This window comes from Phragmites australis, chromosome 9, assembly GCF_958298935.1.
Source record: "Phragmites australis chromosome 9, lpPhrAust1.1, whole genome shotgun sequence".
Taxonomy (NCBI): Eukaryota; Viridiplantae; Streptophyta; class Magnoliopsida; order Poales; family Poaceae; genus Phragmites; species Phragmites australis.
This window is the reverse complement of record NC_084929.1, coordinates 6,294,232-6,306,376: the sequence shown is the minus strand read 5'-3', so window position 1 is coordinate 6,306,376 and position 12,145 is coordinate 6,294,232.

Sequence of the window (12,145 nt, the reverse complement as noted above, 5' to 3'; positions counted from 1 at the left end):
ACCCAGTAGTTCCGATCTTGAACTGGAACTTTTGGTTAAATAAAACTTGCTAACTGAGAACCCTGTTTGGAGGTCAACCTGGAAGTTATGACCACATCGGAAGTTCCGACCTCAATACCGGAACTTCCAGTTAAATAAAAAGTTGCAACCCAAGGAACCCCGTCCAGAGGTTAACCCAGAAGTTTCGATAATGGAAGTTCTGACTTAAAACCCGGAAATGGAACTTCCAACTTCCTGTTAGAAGTTCTAATGTTGTTAGATCATAGACTTCGTCGTTCGTTCATGTATCTTTGTACTTTTAGATTGTTGTTATGCTACATTCTAATTATTATGCATCATGTAGCATACATCTTTGAACCTCATTCATGCTCATCGCATTGCATGCGCTCTTCCTTAGAGATCGAAAGATCAGACTGTGATGCGGGCGTGATCGGGGGTGACCAAGACTTTGTGATTGTTAATTGTAAATATGAGCAGCAAGGCAAGCATCTAAGTATACTCTACCTATTACTTTGGATCATATGATGTCTAGTGAGATAATTTATGTTGTATGTATGTTATGCATGTTAGATAGTCGATGTCGGGTTATTATGGGTAGATCTTAATTGTTGCATTGCCCTACCTTGACATTGTTATCCCTTGATCCATTGTAACTCGGTTGTCTTTATGTATTTGTCAAACATAAAATGAACACGATGTGTTTAGCAAGCTTAGGTCATCAGTAGAAGTTGAGCGGTGGTTCGACCATCGTTTGCGGGCTTAGGGCTTAATTATTGTTCATAAAGATAATGATGATATCAGGATGTATGAGTTGTGAGGATGAGACGAGATGTGGACGGTGCTAGGGGTAGGTTTGGTGAGAAACCTGGATGTCATAGACCACTTGCATTAATTAAGCACCGTTCGTTGTTGCGGTAGGTTTAGCATTTGTCCGTACTTTCCACATGTCCGAATATGTAACGATAAGCCAAATACCTTGGTAGCTGTGATCATTTGTGGATATGTACATCTACGGTGTGAGCGGGCAGGTTTGTAGAGGCACTTAAGGTTGCTCCGGAGTAGATCTAAGTAGGCTCCGCATTGAGAGATGTCTATTTCAAATGGTTGGGACTTCTTGGAAAAGGTCGTCACAAGTACCCCCTTGTGTGGACCTATGTGGTCACGCAAGCCGAATGATCATCAAGTCATGTGTGTAAAGGAGTAACCCCTGCAGGGTGTAAGAATAATTCGAATTATCGCACTTTCAGTTATGAGCATACTTCTGTCCATTTGCATCAATCATAGAGTTTTCGATATGGGATGATGTCATGGTATGTAGGGAATGGATGGTGATGTCGATGACAAGTTGAGATGGTTCTAATGGCAGATATGATATGTTGATAATGTCAGGTTATAGAAGCTAAGTCGAACTTGCTTTTGCATTATAAATTCATTTAACCTTTTTGGCCGATTCCTTGCTACGCATCCTCAAATACATTCTTCTTACAGTCGGATTATTATTAAGTACCCATTATGGATTAAGTCTTATGAGTACCTTCGTACTCACGCTGCTTTGCATTTCAAGTGAGGGAGAGTTAGTGTTCGGCTACTTCACACCTGCCGATGTTGGTGACGGGCAAGAGTAGTGCTACCTACTCGGGAGATGTATTTTGGGGTGGTGCTTATGGGCACATAGCACTACCCATCTTTTGTCATTCATGTGTTACTTCTGCTACGTAGTGACACTAACACACTATGAGATGAAACTGTCTTTTATCCTCCTAGTGTCGCTTATATAAATTATTGTGAAATTATAATCACTTAAAGACTTATAATCTAATTTTATTACTCGCTCTTTATTATGTCTTGATTTGGTGAATCATGTTGTAAAGGTATGTATTCCGATCTTAGGCACAAAACACATATCAGGACTACCGAGATGATATTCTTGTTAATCGTCGTAGTCGTGGTTATGTAAATGATCAACTTAATGATTAATTAGAATACTATTTAGATGGTTTCCCATAGCGTGGTACTAGAGAAAGGTTTAATGAAGTAGCCTAAAGAACTTAGGATGAGTTAATTAAACATGTCAACCCCACTAAGACAACCCACTAAAGTTATCCTTATATCCTAAGTGTTTGCTCTATTTTATTCCTCACCTTGTCTTAGAGTTTTTCGTACCTCTGCTTGTTGTTAATATGCTTAAACTTGCTCTCTAACTTGTGTCCTTCTTCATGGGTTAAGGGCGAGTTGGAAACAGTCGCTCATCCTTTGTTTATTAAGGACTTGTGTCTTGTTTAATTCTTGATCTATGTTTCTTTATACTCACCTTGTTGTTAGTCCCCTCTCTCGTATTCATGCTTCTCTTGCGCATGGTGTAATGGCGGGAGCTACCAACCAAGGGAAGAGGAGATGGAGATGTATGAGGAGCAGGTCTTCTACGCCAAGGTGTTAGGCTAAACAAGTGCGTAGGGACCAGGGCTGGTTAGCTAGAGTTAGTTGAGCTTAAGTAACTTAGAGCTCGGGTGTTGCTTCTTTTTCATGGAAGATATAACATTTTTAGCTATACTATGCCCCTAAGTGTAACGTATTGTTGTATGCTGCACTAATATTGTTTGGTTTCGCATCGTGTTGTTCCTTATTATAATTTCCTTGTGATTTATGTTGCATCGACGCAATCAACGAGAAAGGTGAGAAGGTAAGGAACACATCCCGATGGCTGTAAATATCGGGGGATCAACCAATGGAAGATCGTGGGAGGGGTGCTTCTTACTCGGCTGATCGAAGCTTATGCTTTACAGCCTCTAAAGATCAGGAAGTGATGCAAACTCATGCAAAAAGTCTTGTAGATGCCCACACGCAGGCTACACAAGGCTCTTTCAAGCCAGATAGGAATAGAGACAAGCTCACCTTGGCCCTAGGAAACGAGGAGCACGGTGGTCGCACACGAGGCGTTGGTGTGATGGGTTAGAAATATGGATTCCCAGGCGTCGTTGACAGTTACAAGAGTCGAAAGAGATCCCAAGCAGAGCAAAATACAGAACGAGGGGCAGAACAAGCTACGATGATAAAAATCTTTGAACTTGCGCTGCAACGTGAGAGGAAACATACATATGTAAGAATGAGAAGTAGTACATGAAGCCATCAGACTTGAACGGGACGCCATTGGGAGCGAACAAGAATAGCCAGCAGCATCTCATAATGTTGTGCCTTCCAGCCTCAGTGGTCGTCAGAATAGCTGTGTGTCCACGGGAGTTCCAAAGCTGACTCTATCACTTATCCCATAGACAACATCACAACACGGTCACCGTGTGAACTACACATTAGTGCTAAGGACATTACCATCCAGGTGGCTTCCAGCGTGGATTATCCCTGTGGTGCCCATGAACTTTTGCATGGACATCCGATATCGGAGTGCTACGATGTGGTTGAAATAGACGAGACAGTTGACCATTACCGTCATATTGAGGTAGACTACAGCGCAGAGGAGGGGGCATACACTATAGGAGAGAACAAGCATTGTTTCATTGTGTGGGAGAAGGCCTACATAATGTGTCCATCAGGGACAGCTCTCGACAACCTCTACTCTCCATGACACCCTAGGCCACTGTTGCCTCGTAGATCTCCCTCTCTTCAGCCTTCTCCTAGAAGAAGTCCACCTCCTCAGCCATCACCTCGAAGAAGTCCACCGCTCAAGAAGCTAACACCATCAAGAATCCAGCCATCATCTCAGAAAACACGATTAGGCTCCACAACATCCAAGAAGATGACATCATCTAAGAAGTCGATGCCATCTAAGAAGTTGGTGGAACCTAAAGATGTTTATTCACTTAATGCAGAGCAAACCAAAAGATTGTGGACACTAGTGTAATGGCTTTTTTCATCCTCTAGCACCTTCACCGAAGTATGTTGTGCTTGAAGATAGCATGAAATTTTTCATGAATAGAGCCAAAGTTAAATAGATAGGGGCGGCTTCAAGTAAGCCATCGATTGACAATGAACGCATCAGCAAGAAACCGGCCAAGACCCAATCAGGTCCAATAATTGAGGATGATTCAAGCATTAGGGGCTTTTTGGCTACTTCTGGATTAACAACAGAGCAACTAGCACGGCTTATTACGGGAGAAAAAAATCCCAAAGTTGGTTATTAGATGGCCATTTGAGTTGGATAAAACTTTGGTCAAACCAGATATAGAAAATAACCTTTCAAATCAAATGCGTCAATTACATCTGTCGTACTTAGGGTAGTCTAGGAAGATATAGAGATGAATATTTCCTCAATAGGGATAACTCCTTCTGGGTGGAGTTCAAGTACTTGTATGAATTGTATTGGAAAGATGTCCTCGATGTGTCTATAATCAGAGTGTGAACTTTGTTGGTGACTTATGTATATAAATCACGTTATATGATTTTCTACCTTCAAATTGCATGGTTAACTTCTTTATTTCATAGAATGGAGATCCACACATGTAAACAAGAATTAGATAATAAAGTCGGATTCATTGATCATGGTCTTCTCAATGAGAAACTTGTACAGACGAATCTACACTTCCTCGAGGACTACTTATTGAAGTATCTGCTTCACCACCAACACAAGACCTTCATACTCTTACACTACAGCTTTGAGTACGTGTTTGCATGCTATGGCATTCTGCTCTTATGCTCAACTCAATTCTAGTATTAATTTGCTATGGTGATATATTTCTGTATTTTTATTGGACCCTCTTTGTCATCCACCCAGACTTGAGCAAGATGATTGTCTTGGAGTCATAAAAGAGAGATAAGTCAACTTACCAAGACCTCATCGGCATCCTAAATAGTTAAACTCAATCATTTAATCTTCACATCAATTGCATCTAAGTTTAATTGGTATTCATATTCAAAAAGTTCTATATTCTTAGTTTCATGCACACATTCAGGGGAGACGGAGACACTGTCATGTTTAATGATGTTGAGATATGAAATTACATATCAATGCCTTATTTTCAATTTCTATGCATGTTCAAGGACTAATTCTTTCAATTCTTCAAATACAGCGCTTCAAACACTGCACAAGTGCGATACTCCCTGCAAAAATACATGCCATTCAAGAACAGATCGTTGGGTAAGACATTGAACATGTTATCAACCTAAACGGTGAGTTTCATGAACTGATTGTGCCGTCACCACGTGAGGAACCATCAGATGACATCATACCTTCTAGTTGAGAGTACGAGATAAGGAGAAAGTGTACCAGAAACTTTGACAGCGTATATATGTTCAGATGACACCATATTAATCAATTTATGTATATATGTTTACTTGATCAAATATGTGTCTCATTGTATGCATGTATTGAGAGGTAGAGAGAGACAGAGAGAGGAGAGAGAGAGAGAGGAGAGGGAGGAGAGAGGGGGGGGGGCAAAGTACTGTCAACTTATGGCTTCAGTCGATAGTGTTTCTCTGGGGATCACTGCCGGTCGAAACCACTAGCTGGTAGTGACACCACGAGAATCTTTGCCAACTTAAGCCATGAGCCGGTAGTGATAAACCACCTTCACTGCTGGCGCCCCAAGCGGGCAATGATAGTTGGGGACTTTCACTGCCTATTGCTCACTATCGGCTGAAAAACCGGTAGTGAAGGAGGTTTATCTGCTGACAGTGAAAGGGGTTTATGTAGTAGTGAATTATATCTCACTATGTAAGAAACCATCAAAGAAGACACATCATTAATGATTGTTTCTCAGTACCCATCATTAGTACACTATTAGAGACGGGTCCAATGCTGATTCGTCGCTAATGTGTGGCCTGGGCCGGGACCCGGCCAAGACATGTCACTAATGAGGGTTCATTAGTGACGGCGAGCGAATAACCCATCACTAAAGATATTAGTAACATGTCACATTAATGTCCATCACTAATAATTCAGTCATTAGTGGTGAGTATATGGGGCACACGTCACTAAATATAGCCTACTCATTAGTGATGGGTCGTTATGAGACTCATCACTAATATTAAAGTAATTAGTGACGGGTTGTAGTTATTACCATCACTAATGACTGACTCATTAGTGACGGGTGTAATTATCACCCGTCACTAATTTCTTCACCGACCACTCCTATCTGCTCAACCACTCTTACCGTCAATTTCTCTCTCTCTCAACCACTCTCATATCCACTCACGTCCGCTTGCCTCCTCCTCCCGCTGCCGCTGCCTTTTGCACCTTGCTGCCGATGCTGCAGCCATCCTCCCCTCCACCATAGCCCGACATACACCACCGCCCCCTCTACCTGCTAGTGTGAGGGCAATAGATCAAGGTAGTGGCGGGTATTGTTGCCGTCGCCGTGGCGAACTTGGATGGATCCCGACAACTCCTTCATCGGCTCACGCTCCAGGCATACACTACCCTCCAGGCATTCCCTCATCAGCGTTCCCCCACCAGCCACGATTGAGACCGATCATATTAACATCTTTTCTTTTTCTCCCTCATTGTTAGGCTCGTAGTAACACTCATTAGGACACAACCATTTAATTGAGTTTATAGTATATTAGGCTCAATTCATATCATCTTATCATGTAGGTGTTGAAACCAATCCTATGGTTCAAAGAGGTAATCCCTACAATAGGTGGTACTGTACCTTCGGCGTAATCCACTCTAGATGGAAGGAATTTTCTGAAGCTATCTATCTCTTTTGACATACGTTCAAGGGGAGAAAGTAGTGAGGATATCACACATGTTCTTGATGTTTATATGCTTATGTTCAGTTCTAATAGCACACATTAAATCTTATTCTTGTTTATCTGCTGATGTATATTCTTGTCACTAATGTATGCATATTGCACAATAAGTTTATGATGGTTAAAATTAAATTTGTAAGAAAATCCCAAAAATGAATTTAGGTTGTGTAACCTATTACATCGTCTCCTATTTAGGAGTGTTTGATTATAAATGTCTTAGAAACTCGTCATATTTATAAGAAGATGCTCTGGAATTGCCCACGTACTTTGGACAGTTCAAGGATATGTGACCCGAGTAGTAGGTTTATGTGCTCTTATATGATTCTAGAGAGAATTTTGGTGGTGTCTCCCTATTGTTCTCCGGATACACACCCTCTCGGCTCGTTGTTGAGACATGTATTTGGAGAACAGCGGTGAGGTGCTGCCAAAATTTTCTCCAGAACCGTACAAGAGCATGGAAACCTAGTCAAGCCACATATCCTAGAATGGGATTAGGACATATCTTTGCCTATTAGAAATTAGCTACGATCCTTTGCTTTAGATAATAAATACATTATATTTCCATAAATTTATATAAAAGTGAATATAGTTACTAAGACTTATACAATTATATTTGCATATTCGTATCTACTAGATGTCTACCAACGAGTCATCGGGATCCTTTGACGAAGCACAAGCTCCCAGTCAGATGTCTACGTAATCAAGTCCCAGTGGAGCAACAGTAAAAACGCAAGGGCACAAGCAAAGTGGCCGACTAAAAAGATTACCATCACAAAAATCGATGATGATGGTGTGCCTACGAAGAAGAAGGCCCAGCAAATGTTACGGAAGCTCGCATGCGTTAATGCTCGCGAGAGGGTGCCATTGAACCTTCCGAAGTTCGATGACCTCACTGTGGATCAAAAAAATGCCTTGTTCAATGATGGTGTCAATATGTTTCTGGAGTTCTCAGAGAACATGAAGGCGAAGGCTTGAAGGACTGCTATGAAAATGATCGTCAAACTTTGAAGAAGCCACAAGAGAAAACTTGTGAACGAGTATATGGAAAAAGATTTGGAGCCCTTTAGAAAGTATACATATATTAAAAGAGAGGATTGGGAAGCTTTTATGGTGTTGAAGAGCTCTGAGATGTTCCAAACGGAGAGTTCAGCAAAGAAGCAGCTTCGGGCAAAGAACAAGCAAAATCACAACCTAGGCACAGGAAGTTATGTGGGAAAAAGGGATAAATGGCATGCGAAGGATTCAAAGTTAGCCAACGAAAGCCGCGAGATTCCTTTGTTGCAATTCCTAGGACGATCGTAATCGTATTTGCGCGCGAGGGGTATGCTATCATATAGTGGAGAAATCACCTTCACATCTAGTGAAACCGTGATAGTCGCTCAAAAGGTGAAAGAAATAGCAACCCACTCCTCCAAATGTTCATTCACCAGGGTCAGGGAACATGACATGATCTCCACTGCGCTGGAAAACCCTGAGCACCCAAGTCGCGTTTGAGGCGTGTCCAGTTCCTAGGGCTAGAAGTTAGGCTTCCCCGAACACGTTGGGATGTATAAGAAGAGGAAGAGGTTGGTTCCAATAGATGTTGAAGTATTGACCCAATCAATTAGGGAGATCATTTATCAAGACGTCCTGCAAAGGTTTGCAGCATAGAGAGTCATAATTCCTAGTGCACCAGCGGGTGGTAGCCCCATCGTTAGACACAAGAGTGGTCAAGCCTCTAGTGAGGTTGAATAACCTGTCTTCTCTCCATCTGTGGAGCCCTACCATAGAGCTTCTCGATGGGCCCACGCCGTGCTTGCTGGTCATAAGACCTAGAGGCTACTATATTGAGGTTGCAAAGGGCCAGGTGCATCCAAATGTCCAGGTGTTATATACGGTCCCAATACGTCCTGGCTATGTCATGGTCTTTGTGGATTTTGTACATGCCAATACCGTGGACACAGATTTTCTCATCCCCCTAATGATGAGATCCAAAAACTGAGTCAAGCTCGTCTTCAAAGGATCCAATGAAAGAGGGGGACATTGTGGCGCACACGGTATCTAGGAGTGATTTGTCTGGATGTTCAAGTTCTCTACCCCAACCTCAGCCTCAAGATACGCTAGTTGTGTCACCTTTGTCCACTCCGCCATCTACAGTTAAGCAACCTGAAGGCAGCCCAGAGAAGAAGAAGCCTTTGCCCACTCCACCATCTACAAGTAAGCAACCTGAGGGTAGTCTAAAGAAGAAGAAGAAGTCCAGACCGGGGTCCAAGAAGCAGCTACCTAAGAAACCCAAGTCCTCTGGTAAGGACTCAATCACTGAGAAGCGTTGGATAGGGGAAGCTTGGACTAAGGCAAACCCAAAATTTAAGCTTGGGAAGCCTTTGCTGTCGGCAGATCCACTTCGCCGGGCGAGACAACCTTGTGTTGAGTTGCATAATTACTACTTGCAAGGTTGTAGAGAGAAGAAGGTTTCCATTGTCTTATATTACAAAAAATTATCACTTCTTGACTGGGGACGGCTACTTCCTCGTGGACTTCAATGACTTATATGACCTCTTCAACCTCGATGGCCTGGACGTGGGGTTATTGCGATGCTTTAAAATTAAGCCCTTTCAAACTAGACATTCATTAATTATTACCACTAAATTCTCCAATCTAACTAATTTCTTATCTGTAGACGCTTGATACAAGAAACGAGGAAGAAGGAGCCCTTCGGATTCCTTGACCCCAAAATATGATGATTTCTTTGATGGAACAACAAAGGGAATTTGTTGTGGAATATGTGACTAGGGAAATGAGCCACTTTTCGAAGAGGGACTACCTGATGGTTGCCCATAACATGGGTGGCCATTAGATCTTATTGGTCATGGCCCCCAAGTGGAACTTGATATGGTACCTCGATTCATCAAGACCAGTGGTGGGACCTAATGGCAAACGGGGACAACATGACTATACTTTCATCAAACAAATCCTCGACGAGTAAGCTATTTAGGACTTAGGTTACATATTGAACTTTTCAAACTTACACCAAAATGTTGACTATTGAATTCCTCTTCACATGTAGGGCTTTTGACATGTATATGTGCTATGATTCAAAGTACGATTTGAAGGAGCCCCACACACTGACACATAAGACCATCTTCACGGTAAGTGCCAGCAGACATATTTGCAAATACTCTACTACTACATTTTTTGTTTTCGAACTTACGGTTTTTTCCCTCTTCAGTACCACCAACAACCACCAGGCAACTCTTGTGGGTTCTACGTTGCACATAACATGCTGCTATTCATGGCAGGAAAAGATATAAAATCCTCAGATGTAAGATAATTACATAGTATTTTCATAGCTGCTTTTATTCATTACAAATATCTGATGATAAAATGATTCTGCTCACGCTAATTGCATAGTTTTTCCATAACTACTTTAATTCAGTAGGAATTAAGCTTACCTGACGGCAACATCAAGGAGTCTGCACTCTCCAACATTCGAGCACGGACCGCCACGTTCTTAATGACTAAAGTCGTCTCTTCGAAAAGTGAGTTCTATTGTTGGGAGGCAAGGCTCTGACTTATATAATTTGTGGTTGCACTTTCGACTTATGTAATTTGTAACTATCTTGATGTGGACTTGCGCCGTTGTACGTTTCGAGGACTTTTAATTATGTAATTTGTGGTTGCATATCTTGTGACTTGGTCCCTACAATGTGGGTATGGCATGAATGTGATGTGTCTTATTTGCAAGAGAAGATGGCTGCCAAATCCTGATATTGCTTTAGGATGCAGCCAGGAAACAGGTAAATCCCTTCGGGGGATAAGAATATTAGTGATGGGTGGTAAATTCACTCGGCACTGATGATCGAGTCTCAGTGACGGGTAGCTTTCTAACCCGTCTCTAGAAATCAGTCATTAGAGACGGATTGGAAAGATACTCATCACTAATGACTCATAATACGTCACTGATGAATCAGTCACTAGTGACGGGTAGCTACAACCCGTCACTAGTGACTCGGTCACCAGTGATGGGTTGTGGTTAACACCCGTCACTAATGAATGAGTCCTAAAGACGGGTTAGAAAGCTACCTGTCACTGGTTCTAGATAATTAGTGACGGGTGGTAAATATATCCATCACTAATGACTCTGTCACCAGTAATTGATTGTGTTTAACACCTGTCACTAAGGAATGAGTCCTAAAGACGGGTTGGAAAGCTACCTGTCACTGAGGATTGATAATTAGTGACGGGCGGTACATACACCCGTCACTAATGACGGTCACAGTGACGGCAACAGGACTGGTCAGGCCATAGGAAACACATTTTAGTGACGGATCTCAGTTATGATCCGTCACTAGTGATTGTCATTAGTGATGAATCTCAACCCATCATTAATATTTTATCATTAGTGACACAATAAAAGTGATGGGTGCGGTAACCGTCACTAATAATGGTTATCACTTATCACTAATGTATTATTCTGGTGTAGTGTCTTTTTCAGCTCCATGCACAAACAATCTCTAAAAAAATCTTAAATGAATTTCCTTGAATATACCTCTAGAAGAAAAATTTATGAATCTTAATTCAAACTAATAGGACTTTACAGTTGTGCGATCATTTTTACAGTTGCAGATATGAATTTGCTCAGTTTGATAGCCAGCATGCTAAATAGCTTATTTATCATGCTGGGAGGATGGTGTACGATCATTTTTACAGTTGCAGATATGAATTTGCTCAGTTTGATAGCCAGCATGCTAAATAGCTTATTTATCATGCTGGGAGGATGGTGTACACTGGCGGAGCTTCATTGAGGCTAGGTAGGGCCATGACCTCCTCTATTCTTTAAAATTTGTCAAATAAACACTTAATGTTGCTAATTAAACTCAAGTAAATACTAGTCTCTTTTTATTTAAGCATGTGCTGTTAGATTGGCCCCCTCTTGAATCTCATTCAAGCTCCCCCAATTATAGTGTGTGTATATATATAAGAAAATTGTATATAGTTTCAACTAATTAACCGTGCATTAGTTTGCTTCTTCGTGGCCCCCTTTGTCGATTTTTCTTCTTCATTTTTGAACCAAAATTTGTAGCGCTAAGCAACCGAATGTCGTTCCTTCTAGAAGCTGCACGTGTACACGCCGCAAGAGTAGAGTTGGCACATCGACTTCAGGCAACACAACCACCACACGCGTACGTTCTGTGCCCGCTTGTTGGAGATGGCACGGCTAGCATGCAGCAAGGCCGAGGTGTACCAACAGGGTACTCAATAGTGGTAGTCCTCCGGGTGGTCCGCGAAGTCCATGCGGTTTGTTCATGTGATGAGGGCGGTACGTGGCAGGCAAGGGCCAACCTGAACAAAGAGCGGCACAGGGCTCGAAGCCTCCAACGGTTTGGTCGTGGCGTTCGTGCATGCATGTGCGGCGCCGTTGAATGATCTATCCGTCAGCAGCTTGCACCTGTGACGTGCACTTGAT